Below are 13,252 nucleotides of genomic sequence, written 5' to 3'. Positions count from 1 at the left end.
GCTCAGCAGGGAGCCTGCTTCCTTCCCCCTCCTCTCTCTCTGCCTGCCTCTCTTCTTACTTGAGATCTCTCTCTGTCAAATAAATAAATAAAAATTTTGGGAAAAAATAGTTGTTAAAATTATAAATTAAATTTTAGCTAATAGAATCCAGCAATATATATATATAAAAGGATAACATGTCATCACCAAGTAGGGTTTATCCTAGGAATACTAGTTCATTTAACATTAAGTGATCAATCATTAAAATTCACCATATTAACAAATTATAAATAAAAGCCATCTGATCATCTCAGTAGATAGAGAAAGCATTTGAGAGAATCGAACCTTCATTTCTGATCAGAAAGTCTCAGCACACTAGGAACAGAAGTTAATGCCCTCAACCTGACAGAAGGCATCTAAGAAAAACCAACAACTAACATTATACTTGGAGGCGAAAAACAATACTTTTCTTCTAAGAACAGGAGCAAGTTAATGATGTTCACTTTTACCACTTCTGTTCAGCACCGATCTAGGGATTTTAGGCAGTGCGGTCAGGTGGGCACTTGAGTTGTTTCCATTTTTTTGCTATTACAAGTAAATTACAAGCAAATACTGTTACAAGTAAAGAAAAATTATAGTAATATCAAAAAATAGGAAATACTTAGAGATAAATCTGACAAAAGATGTGCAAGATCCATACATGAAGATTTCAAGACATAGCTGAGGGAAATTAAGATCTAATAAATAATGAGGTGTACCATGTTTATGGGTCAGTGAATCCGGTGTAAGTAGTGAGGTGTACCATGTTTACGGTCAGTGAATCTGGTATTGTTAAGATGTCAGTTGTCCCCAGAGTCATGTGTAGATGCAGTACATTCTTGATCAAAATTCCATTTAGCCTTTTTCTTTTGGTAGAAACTGGCAAGCTGATTCTAGGATTCACATGGAAATACAAAGGATCTAGAATAACTAAAACAACTTCGACAAATAGCAAAGTTAGAGATCTACCTGATTTCAAGATTTATAAAGCCAGTGGTATTTAAGGCACTGTGGTATTGACATCAAAAAAGATGAAATGATAGTGGAAGAGAATAGAGTCCCCAAAACCCAATGGGGTTTGTTTGTTTGTTTGTTTGTTTGTTTTGGACAGCTGACTTAAAACATGTTGCAAAGTCATTTTTAATGGAGAAACATTAATCTTTTCGAGAAATAGTACTGGAACAATTGAATATCTGCATACAGTAAAATGAACTTTGACCCATGACATATCATATATAATTAGCTCAAAATGTATCAAAGACCTAAACATAATGCCTAAAATTATAAAACCTGTGGAAGAAATAAAACCTGTGAGTTAGAGAGTGATTTTTTTTTTAGATGTGAAATGAAAAGCATAGCATAATCCACAAAAGAAGAAATTAGTAAATTGCACTGTATAAAAATAAAAAGCATTTGCTCTTTAAAAGATGTTATAAGAGAAGATAAATCACAGGCTGGGATAAAATATTTACAAATCATCTAACTGATAAATCCATAATGTATGAAGAGCTCTTAAACTTCAATAATAATAAAAAAAACCCAGCTTTAAAAATGAGCAAAAGATTTGAACATACCTGATCAAAGTGTGACAAACACATGGCAGACAAACAGATGACCAACACATTGAAAGATGCTCAGCATTATTAGTTGTTAACAGAAATACAGACGAAAACCACTGTGAGCTATCACTGTACATCTGTGGGAATAATTAAAATTAGAAAAACGGACCATAGCAAGTATTGATAAGGATGTGGAGAGATTGGAACACTTACGCTATTGTGGCAGTGTAAAATGATACAACCTCTTTGGCACATTTTGGCAGCTTAAGAAAGTTAACATCCAGGGGTGCCTGGGTGGCTCAGTTTGTTGGGTGGTCAACCCTCGATTTTGGTTCAGGTCATGATCTCAGGGTCCTGGGATCGAGCCCCGCACAAAGCAGGGAGGCTGCTTCAGGACTCTCCCTCTCCCTCTACTCCTCCCCCACTTGCCTGCTCATTGTCTGTCTCTAAAATAAAGAAATATATCTTTAAAAAGAAAACAAATTTAACATCCACCTGCTAGATGATCCACATTTCACTTTTAGATATTTATCCGGAAGAAATGAAACCATGCCCACACAAAGACTTAGGAACAAATGCTTATGACAGATTTATTTGTAATAGTTAAAAATTGGAAACATTCCACATGTCCATTGACAGGTGAATGTGTAAATAATCTTTATTTTATCTATATAATAGAATATTCTTTAGTAATAAAAAAAATTGATATGTGCTTCAACATGGATGAACTTAAAAATGATTATACTGAGTCATGGGGCGCCTGGGTGGCTCAGTGGGTTAAAGACTCTGCCTTCGGCTCAGGTCATGATCTCAGGGTCCTGGGATCGAGCCCCGCATCGGGCTTTCTGCTCAGCGGGGAGCCTGCTTCCTCCTCTCTCTCTGCCTGCCTCTCTGCCTGCTTGTGATCTGTCAAATAAATAAATAAAATTCTTTAAAAAACAAAAAACTGATCTCCCTCTTCCCATATATTAAAAAAAAAAAAAAAGATTATACTGAGTGAAAGCCAGAGGAGTACATATTGTATGATTCTGTTTATATAAGATTCTGGCAAACGCAAGTTTATATAGTGTACTGATGGATAATGTGATAGCAAACAGACCCGTCATTGCTGTGGGCGTAAGTGGTTGGGGGGGGGGGGATTACCAACGGGCACACAGAGTTTGGGGGATGACTGACATGTGTGTTATTTTGACTCGTGAGGTTTTCGTGAGTATATGCATATGTCAAAACTTAATAAACTGACAGTTTAAGAATGTGCAACATATCCTGTGGAATATTATTCGGCAAAAAAAGAAATGAACTGTGGATACCTGCTGTACTGTGGATGATTCACAAAAGCTTTATGCTCAGTGAAAATCAGACATAGAAGCCACATACTATGTGATACCATTTATATGAAAAGGCAAAACTATAAAGCAAAAAGTAGCTGTGTGGTTGCCTTGGGCAGGATGGAAGCAATAAGTTTAGGCATTAAGAGTAAATGCATGAGGGATCATCTTGGGGTGATGAAGATGTTTTAAAACTGACTTATGGTTATTGTTGCACAATCTGACAAGCTTACTAAAAAAATCAAGAAACATAAATTAGAAAATGGTAAGTAATACGATATGCAAAATATACCTCAGTCAAGTTAAAATGTTCAGTGTATCGAGTATATCTCAATATAGTTATTTAAAAAGGAATAAAAATGTTTTTACAATTGTATTAATACAAGTACTTGAATTTTATTTATAATTATCAGAGATAAAAAAGATTTTGTTTTTAAAGATTTTATTTATTCGACAGAGAGAGAGATCACAAGTAGGCAGAGAGAGAGAGAGAGGAGGAAGCAGGCTCCCCGCGGAGCAGAGAGCCCGACATGGGGCACAATCCCAGGACCCTGGGATCTCGACCCGAGCCGAAGGCAGAGTCTTTAACCCACTGAGCCACCCAGGCGCCCTGATAAAAACGATTTTAAAGCAAAGTAATATATCTTTTTCAAAAGTTTGAGATTTCTGAGGGATGTTATTCTTTTTTTAAGATATATTTATTTATTTGAAATAAATAAATAATATTTATTTATTTGTAAAAGAGAACACAAGTGGGGGGGGCGTGCAGAGGGAGAGAGAATTCCCAGGCAGACTCCCCACTTGGGGGTCCATCCCAGAACCCCGAGATCATGATCTGAGCCGAAATCCCAGAGTTGTTTTCCCAACCGACTGAGTTGCCCAGGCGTCCTGAGTGATATTATTCTTACTATACAGTTGGAAATATTGAGGTATTGTTTTTTATTCATTTATTTTTGCCACCTGTGTGATAATGAGGACTGAATTTAGAAGGAATATGCAGATAAAGGAGGACTGACAGCAGCACATGCCTATTCGGGGTCCTCATTGTGGTGTATAGAAGGAAGGAAGGTATCTAGGTCAGGGGTAAAAAACCATAGCCAATGGGCCAAATCCTACTGCGGACAGTTTCTGTACCGCCTGTGAGCTAAAAATGCGCTTTACAACTTTAAGGGGTTGTAAAAAATAAAACAAAGAATTTGCTGCAGAGATTATTTGTAGCCTGCAAAACCTGAAATATTTCTATTCTGGCTCTTTAGAGAAAAGGTTTGCTGATTCCTGATCTAAAAAGATGTTTTTTGGAAGAGTGAAATGTATTAATTTTGTGTTTGTGTTTGCCTATAGAAGAGAGATCTGTCTTACTTCAGTTAAATCATTTTGACACCACTTGTTAGGATTCTCAGAACTGCCACATGGCTTTAAATCCAGTATTTAAATCTGGTATTGATGTAATAGGAAATTGATCTTGATTAGTTTCAGCTGGCTTTCCTTCTGTATCAAAGTGATAAGCATAATCATTTGAATGATCTTCCTTAATTATCTGACTTGAAGGTTAGTATCTTGGGTATTACAACTCAACTTCTAATGCCCTTGTATCTCAAACCTGTACAAACACTCTTATAGCCAGCCAGTATCTTAACGTTTGTCAACAGTGTTACTTATAGGTAAATTAGGTTTTTTTGCTAATCTTTCCTACCATTTGTGCTATAATCTCACATTCATGAGATTGGTTATGACTGTCAAATAAATTAATAAAATCTTAAAAAAAAACAAACCCACCTTTATAAAAATTCACTCACACACAAGATAGGCCACACATACTGTTCCATACCTTTCTTTTCCACTTAAAATGGCTTGGATGTCTTCAGAGATGCAAAGAGATCTGTTCTGATCTGATCTGTTCTTTTCAATGGTTGCATATTCCCTGTGAACATGTACAAATATTCATTTCTGGTTGATGGACATTTAGATCATGTCCAGTGTTTTGCTATTACAAATAATATTTTAATGACATTCTTAAAAATACATATTGCGAGTTTTTTTCAAGTATACCCAGAAGGCGAATTTCAAGAAATAGAATGTATATTGAAAATGTTATTGTAAGTATCGTTAAATTGCTCTCTAAAATGTTCGCATTACCTTGTAATTCATCCAGTAGTGTTATAGTGCCTCACGTACTCAGCAGAATTGGGTATTACTGAATGTAATCATTTTGTCAGTTTGTTAGGTGATATATTACTGGTGTATGTGTGAGTGAGGGTCTACTTTCAAAAGTAAGGTAAACATTACCATTGTTTTCTCCTTTGGTTAGAGTCTTCCATTCTACCTAAGATTCTGAGTTTCCTCATCTGTTCCTCCCTGCCATTCCTACTCCTGTTTCCTTACCTTTCTGGGCCTGCTCTGATTCTCCATTACGCTCTCTTTTTTTCTTTTTTTTTTTGTGAGAAGGCCTGTGACTCCTTTTACGGTGGACCCTGTCTGACTCACCTCTATTATGACTTGCTCTTTTTTACCAGTGCCTAGTAAATGAAATTGACAAGAGCTACGGTCACTGAAGGTGCTTGTACGATTGAAGTGTTTATAAACACTGAGATTGCCTGGCATCTAATTACTAAAAATAAGGCCTTTTCTACCCAGTGTTTGGGACTGATTTTTCTGACCTATAGTGTATTAGAGATTTCATCCTATATGAAAAATATCTTCATTTATTGATATTTTTAAACTTTATTTTTTGAATAGGAAAGATTATTAGTTCATTTATAACCTAACCAAAAACAAAAAAAGAAAAAGAAAAACAATAAACCAAGTTAACGTGTTTTGTTTTTGTTTTTTAAAAATTTTATTTATTTGAGAGAGAGAGAGAGAGAACATGTGCAGGGGGAGGCGCAGAGGGAGAGCGAGGAGAACAAGCAGATTCCCTAATGAGCAGAGAGCCCGAGGTGAGGCTCCATCTCAGGACCCTGAGATTATGACCTGAGCTGAACTCAGCCATCTGAGCCACCAGGGTGCCCCCAATTTAACATGTTTTATTTAATAATATTAAGTACTGACTCTGTCAGACATAGAGTGATACAAAAAAGAATAAGACCTTTTTTAAGAAAGACACATCTAATAGATAAATGTGGAAATAATTATATAATAAAGTGTCATAAGTGTAATAATAGATACATATAAAATATGAGGAAGCTGCACAAAAGAAGCAGTGATTGAGGTAATCATGGCATAGAGTAGATCAAGGATCTTCTGGGAGGAGTCTGAAACATATACCAGGTATAGTAAGGGTCATGATTCGTATTTTAAAATAGTGCACAACATGATGTGTGGACGCCTGCACATCTGCACTGGTTTAGCTGTTTCAAAGGGACCAAACAGCAGTGATGTAACCACAGTAGAAAGTTACTTTTCTCCCAAGTTGAGCTGGTGGGCAGTTTAGGGCTGTTATGTCCCAGAGTCATCCAGGGGTCACACACTTTTTTCCCCATCTCTTAGGGTCTTTTACTCTGTGTGGTTGAATCTGACTGATAGCATGTCTGATTTGTAGCCTATGTGAAGGAGTCAGGACGCAGGTGGAGAGCAAGCAGCTTTCTTTCAAGCATGTGAACCACTGACCGCATCAATTCTGCCCCATACCAGGGTTCAGAGCTTATGCACATGGCCTAGCTCCTGAGTGGCCATGTGCCCAGAAAAATGTCATTTAAAAGAAGACTGGTTGGATTTAAGAGACAGTTAAGGCTTTGGCACAGCTGAGGAGCCAAGAAACCTAAAAGAATAAGAAAATAAAAGGAATTTTTTTCATTTTGTTTATTACTCTATCCCCAATTCTTAGCCTAGAATAGTACCTGGCAAATAGTAGATGCTCAATAAGTAATTCTTGATGAATGAATATACAAATATACAAATAATAAAAGCTACTGCCAGTTGAAGGTCAGTTAGATATAAAGACATTCTTGGGGCGTCTGGGTGGCTCAGTAGGTTGAAGCCTCTGCCTTCGGCTCAGGTCACGATATCAGGGTCCTGGATCGAGCCCCGCATTGGGCTCTCTGCTCAGCAGGGAGCCTGCTTCCTCCTCTCTCTCTCTGCCTGTCTCTCTGCCTACTTGTGATCTCTGTCTGTCAAATAAATAAATCTTAAAAAAAAAAAAAGAAAGGCATTCTCAATGTATATATAGTGAATCAATGTCTTGTTTTATAAAAATTTGATTGATACCCAGCTTTTCGAACAGTCCTAATGGAGTAATATTGAAAGTGAAAATTTTAATTCCTGGAATTTCTCAGGATGAGAGAATTAAGAATCCTGTCCTTTATTTATAGAAACACTTAGCCAGGTGTATATTTTGACATTACACAAGAAAATTAAACTGTGTCAAGGTATTATAGCATAAACCTGCCAGAATAAAGACTTTGAAGTAATTTTCAAAGGGTGCCTATTAGTATTTTATAACATACCACAAATCCATTTTATGTTAGCTGTGAGGCTTTCAGAATATGCCTTGTTTTTTCCCTCACTGATAGATTCCTTGTGTGATTTAAGATACTTGGCTTCCAGCCTTTTTTTTTTTTTTATTTCTAAGTGTAATTAAAGGACAGCTGCATTATTGATTGGCTTTCTTATTATTTTCCCTTATTATAAGGTAAGAGTTCTTTCTAATTTTCTATTAATGTGGAATTTCCCATTTTACGTAGAGACACATAATACTTTTATATTTGTAAAATACGCAAGTGTTCTGTCTTTGTTTCCTTTCACGTTGGCTAATGTTGACCGCTTCACATATTTCAAAGACAGGTGTGGTGATGTCGTAGCTGCTGAGAATGATGGTAGAGATTAAGGGACAACTTTTTATTAGGAAAAAATTACTAGAGCTATAAAATACGGCACATTAAGACTTGTAGTAGGAAGCAGATATCTGGAACGGAGGACATGCACTGTAGTTTAAAGGAAAATTTGCAGTGTGCTTACTTGGTGTATTTAACCTATCACAGTATTTAATACCATAATAAATTATATTGCTCTCATAGCCCATTATATATACTCCTAAAAGAGCCTATAAAATCAACCCCATGTCTCTGTATATATGTTTTAAACTAGCAACTAAGCAAATTTTTTTTTTTTAACCTGGCCCCCTCAACTAAGCTAACTTTTATGTCGAATCCAGTTTATTAGAATCTCATATATATGGAAGTACTCACTGTAGTTTCCATGGGTTTTAGGCTTTGATTTTGAAATCAGTTCTAATTGAAAAATCTTTTGTGATTAACATAGTTGGATAAAGTTTGAGGGTAAAAACAGATTTGCTTTGTGATACATACTCACCCTTTCAAAGGGTGCAGTGTACTGTGAGTCTGCTTAGTTTCAAATTTTTTTTTTGTAGTCTTGTTTCCTTTATTAAGTGTTTTTCTGTCAGCACAGCAACTTGCTAGAATTTTCCACGCTTTATGGAAAATGTTTGGCCTTTGAAAGAATGGTTCGTGAAGACCTGCTATCCTTCCAGTCAGCTTTTTCTGTTTTAATTTTTCACTTTGAAGGAATTCTTTTCAAGTATACATGTACATAAAGTGAGGGTTTTAAAAAATGACTTTCCATTATATTTTCTGAAAAAACATAAAATCAGGGATCTTGATGTTTTATCTTCCCTTTCTCCTAGGACAGTGGGGGTCCTGGGTTCATAGCACTTTAGAAAAGAACATCTGAAGGGCAATTAAACTGTATTCATTATGTTTCCTGTAAGAAAGTAAAGAAATTTAATACTACACATTTTCTTGGAATTTATTGCTTTATAAATTCTTACCTCTACTTAAGCTCCTATTTGTAAATGTCCTCAATGTCTGCATATTTTTCTTCAGTTTTTTATTTTGAAAGTTTTAAATGAATGGAAAAGTTGAAAGAATAGTAGAATGAACACCTACCTGTATACTGTACGCTCATCACCTAGATTCACTAATTTTTCCACATCTGCTTAGAAAAACTAGTAAAAGCGGTTTGCTTAGAGAAAGTAATAGATATTTTTTATTTTCTGAAACAGAGAAAATTAAGTTGCAGACATTTTAACATTTCACCCTTAAATATATTCTCACTCGGAGCCCAAGTATAGAACATTCCCCTATATATGCTTTTCAAAGTAGTTTAGTATGGCTTTTAGAATTTGTTTATTGGTACCTTTTTCTATTTATAGTTTATTGATTTGCTCTTCTTTTTATCCTGTTACCCTGAGATTTTTGCTATTGTTGGTTTTCTAGTTTTCTAAGTTTTATATCAGATTTGTAAGTTTTCTTTTTTGTTTGTTTTAGGTTTTAATTTAAATTCTAGTTGGTTAACCTTGAGGATGATTGGTTTCAGGAGTAGAATTTAGTGATTCATCACTTACACAGAACACCCAGTGCTCATCCCAACAAGGGCCCTCCATGAAAATGGAGATTAAGTGAATCTATATGTGCTGAATGCTGAGAAATCCTTCCTCTATCCCCTGCCCTCACCCCCCCCCCCCCCAGTCACTTGGCTTTCAGAACTCTGGCAGGGGGCCTAGATGAGGCTTGGTTCAGTAATTGTAATGGTGATGATGATGGTCCTAATCTTAGTAATAATAGCAGCAGCAATAGTAGTAAGGTTTGTTTTCAGGTTCCCCTTTTCCTTCTTCTTCCCCCTTTTCCCTTAACTTTTTTTTTCTTTTAATAGCTCTTTGAAGTTTTTCTTTTCTATTTTCTTCCTCCCTCTCCTTTTTGCTTTTCTTTTTTATTTTTTTAGTTCTTTTCTGCTCATCCCTTCCTCTTTGGCTGTCCACCTACATATTGGAAAGATGAAAATAGAATTAAATTTATGGGAAAATTAGCATGAATTAGTGAGAAATGAATACCACAGAAAGTTTTTCAGGGGCATTCAGGCTAATTAACTTTGATTACATAGGGTGTCTAATCACAAAATTGTTACCTGGTAGATGCTAACTGAGTTAATAATGCTCTGTCATTAACAAATCACAAACATTTATTTTAAAATGTTTTTAATATAAAAGTTTGTTTTCTAAAGATATTAAAATGTTTTCCTATAACATTCATTTGTTACATTATAAACTTTAAAAAAAAATTTGATTGTGAATTATTACTAATTCTAAATTAGTGGCCTTAGTAAACTTATTGTGAAACATTGATTCATCCTTTGAGTGAATGGAGTCTACTCTTCCTATTTATTTTTCTTATATTACATGGGCTTATATTACAGGACAAGTTCCTATTACCATACTATAAAACCAAGTAAATTAAAGAGAGTATTCTAAAACAACTACATACTTTAAATTTGTTCTGTTTCACTTTAGAAACCATTTCTGTTCTTTTAATTTATTAATATGTACCCCTTCAAATAACAATGTTTGTATCCTTTGGATAATTAGAATATAAAATCTGGAATGATTTGGACTGAGGAAGACTTGTAAAAGCTTCAATAAATAGGATTAAATTTTGAATATCTTTAAAATATACATTATGTAATAGACTGGCTTTGACTTGACCAGTTATCATAGCATTAAAGAAAAACAGCTATAGTCCTTTTACAGTCGTATAAATAACCAGATTTTGAAGACTTGCAAATGATAAAAGTATCCACAAATAAAACCTATGCTCATTTTCTAAAAGGGAAAAAACAGGGTAAGACAGCTTGGATTTATGTTTATAACAAATCATGCCAAGACCTGATTTAACTAGTGTTTCTTGTTCAGGTTTCAAAAATACTTGGATCTTTGACACACTTAATATAAAGGCAATGTCTTTGATGTGCTTTATTCTCCTTTTTAAAGTTGTAGACATGGTTCGTTTATAGATTTGTATCATTATGCTTTGCTTATGTAATAATGAATTGTTTTGTGGCAAGAATATTGTTTACCTGGCAGCTGATAAAAGCCGAAGTCTATTTTAACAAAAATAAACAAGTTCAGGGTAAGGGAATATAAACATAGTAAAATCTCGTGTTGAAATCAGAGCTTCCAGTTGTAGTGAACATGTTACAGCAGGAAAAGTGAATGTGTTGAAGTTCGCTTAAACAAGATATGGATAATGTAGTACGTGGAAATTGAAGGCTTATTTTGTAGCAGCGAGGCCCATAAGCTGTAAAAGTGGCAAGCAAAGAATATTGCTTAAATCAGTCCGATGCAAGCCAGAGTTGGAGAAAAGGTGGTCGCTCATTGGCTTAGAGCTCTCTACCACTTCCCCTTCTCTCTTTTCTCCATTCCTTCCAGTTGGTAATTAACTTTTCACTTGTTGCATTATTTCTGGTATACTAGTGTTCTGTCTCATAGGTAAGGGAATTATAAAGACAAGAAAATAAACTGTAGAATGTCAAACTCAAATTCTGTACTTGTTCATTCTCATTAAAAAGAAGGAAGTGGATTGGTGGTAGATCTTAGATCTTCAAGAGTATGGGGCTAAGAAAGAGGAGAGAGAAACTAATATTTATCCAGCATGCAATATGTGGCAGCATCTAATCCTTGAAGTATGTTATATCCTTTGGATGGATAGTCATCCCTTTTTTTTTTTTTTTTAAACCAGTAGTAGTATTAGGTCAAGAATCATTTATTATCATTCCCAATTTTCTTACCTATATTGTCATGAAATTAGAGAATTGGGAATTTCCCCTTCTACCAGATATAAATAGTAATGTAAGAAAAACTGTATCATTTAAAAAATGCTAAAAACAATCTGAGGGGTTTGAAGGGGCAGGGGGGGTAGGAGGTTGGGGGAACCAGGTGGTGGGTATTAGAGAGGGCACGGATTGCATGGAGCACTGGGTGTGGTGCAAAAATAATGAATACTGTTATGCTGAAAATAAATTTAATTTTTAAAAAATGCTAACTTCTCTCTTTAATTCATTGCATTAACTCAATAATGTAGTGATCATTGATTAGTAGAATAACATGATGAAAAATATGTGTTTCAAAACATGTAAAAGGTGGTCAACTGATTGGCTTTCCTTTGTTAATCCATTTGTTAATGAGTAGTTTTCAGTATACTGCACACACGTCTTTCTTTTGTTAACTTATTTCGAAGACCAGTGATTAGTTTGCTGGCTTTCACTGCAGTCTGTCTTTATCCAAATGCTGGGAGAGGAAATTGAGTGGGTCTGAATGTGATTCCTTATGAGTTTCATCAGTGTTATTTTCAACCAGTAACATTCACTAGTGTAGTATATATAGTAAACAGTAAAACACCAATAAGATCCTATTATGAATTATTAAGTACATTAAATAGAAACATAAAATTCAGCATTTTCCAAATAGCTTTAACGTAAGCAGTGATGAAAGCCGCTGTTACCTGAGAGCATCCTCCTTCCCCCATTTAGATTTTGATAAAGTTAGGCATTGGGTTTTTTTTTTTTTTTTTAGATTTTATTTATTTATTTATTTGAGACAGAGAGAAAGCACAAATGGGGCAAGGAGGGGCTGAGGGAGAAGGACAAGCAGACTCCTCATTGAGCAGGGAGCCTGAGGAGGGCTCAATCCCAGGACCCTGAGATCATGACCTGAGCCAAAGGCAGTCGCTTAACTGACTGAACCACCCAGGTGCCCCCAAAGTTAGGAATTTGTTAAAGTGATGTAAGGCATAACTCATACCATAACTTGTCTTTTGCATGCATTTTTATATATTTGGAGACAGATGATATATTCTAATACAGGAGTTGGCAAACAGTGGTTCTGCGAGTCTGTTTTTGTACCACTTGTGAGGTTAAAATAATCTTTTAAAGGGAAACAAATGGAATGTGCAGCAAATGTCACATGTGGCCTTAAAAAGCCTAAAATATTTACCATCTGGTTCTTTGCAGAAAATGTTTGCCAACCCTGAAGTAGAAATACGTAACACCTAAGTCTGGAGATCTGGTTCCAGGTGATCCGGTGTAATCACGAGCCAGCCGCTCTCACATTGAATGCAGCTGTTATAAAACCTGGACAGAAGGCGTGGAGTAGCTGTTCAAGACGCTGAACAGTAAATAGTGACAGACAAAGTAGGGAAGACCAGAATTTGAAGGACAGCCCTCACCTCAAAATGAGTTTGTCATTTTTCTCTTGTGTCGTTATGAACTGGACTCACCGTAACCCAAAACGGGGTGCGGCGTCAGCGCAGGCGGAGCTGCAGTTGGAGAAACCCTTCCCTTCAGGCCGGGGACGTAGAGATCGTGAATCCTAGTGCAAACAGTTGGTGCTGGGAAGGGCACAGGTATCTAAAGTTTGGGAAGAGAGAACCTTCCTTTCGGACTGGTGGCTCTGTGCTTACAGGAGGGGGAGGCACACTGTCTTAGCTTCTTTTCTCTGTCTTGTCATTTGGCCCCACTGCAGGAACAGTTACAGAGAATAAGTGGCAAAATGGGGCAAATACA

At 35.9% G+C, this 13,252-nt stretch overlaps 1 protein-coding gene across 4 annotated transcripts in view; it reads left to right on the top strand.

Annotated features, from left to right (window-relative positions):
• MRPL1 (mitochondrial ribosomal protein L1) overlaps positions 1-13,252 on the top strand; it is a 110,034-nt gene that overhangs the window by 63,493 nt on the left and 33,289 nt on the right. The window contains exon 8 of one of the 4 annotated variants that reach the window (XR_014310582.1): positions 12,701-13,092. The exons of the other annotated variants lie outside the window; for them this stretch is intronic. The gene's annotated coding sequence lies outside the window, so the exon portion shown is untranslated. The remainder of the gene's footprint in view (positions 1-12,700; positions 13,093-13,252) is intronic. 4 annotated transcript variants of the gene reach the window in all.

The sequence above is a fragment of the Mustela nivalis genome (genome assembly GCF_964662115.1).
Source record: "Mustela nivalis genome assembly, chromosome: 4".
Lineage (NCBI taxonomy): Eukaryota > Metazoa > Chordata > Mammalia > Carnivora > Mustelidae > Mustela > Mustela nivalis.
Note: the sequence above shows the minus strand (reverse complement) of the source record. Positions and strands in the feature narration are given on the sequence as shown.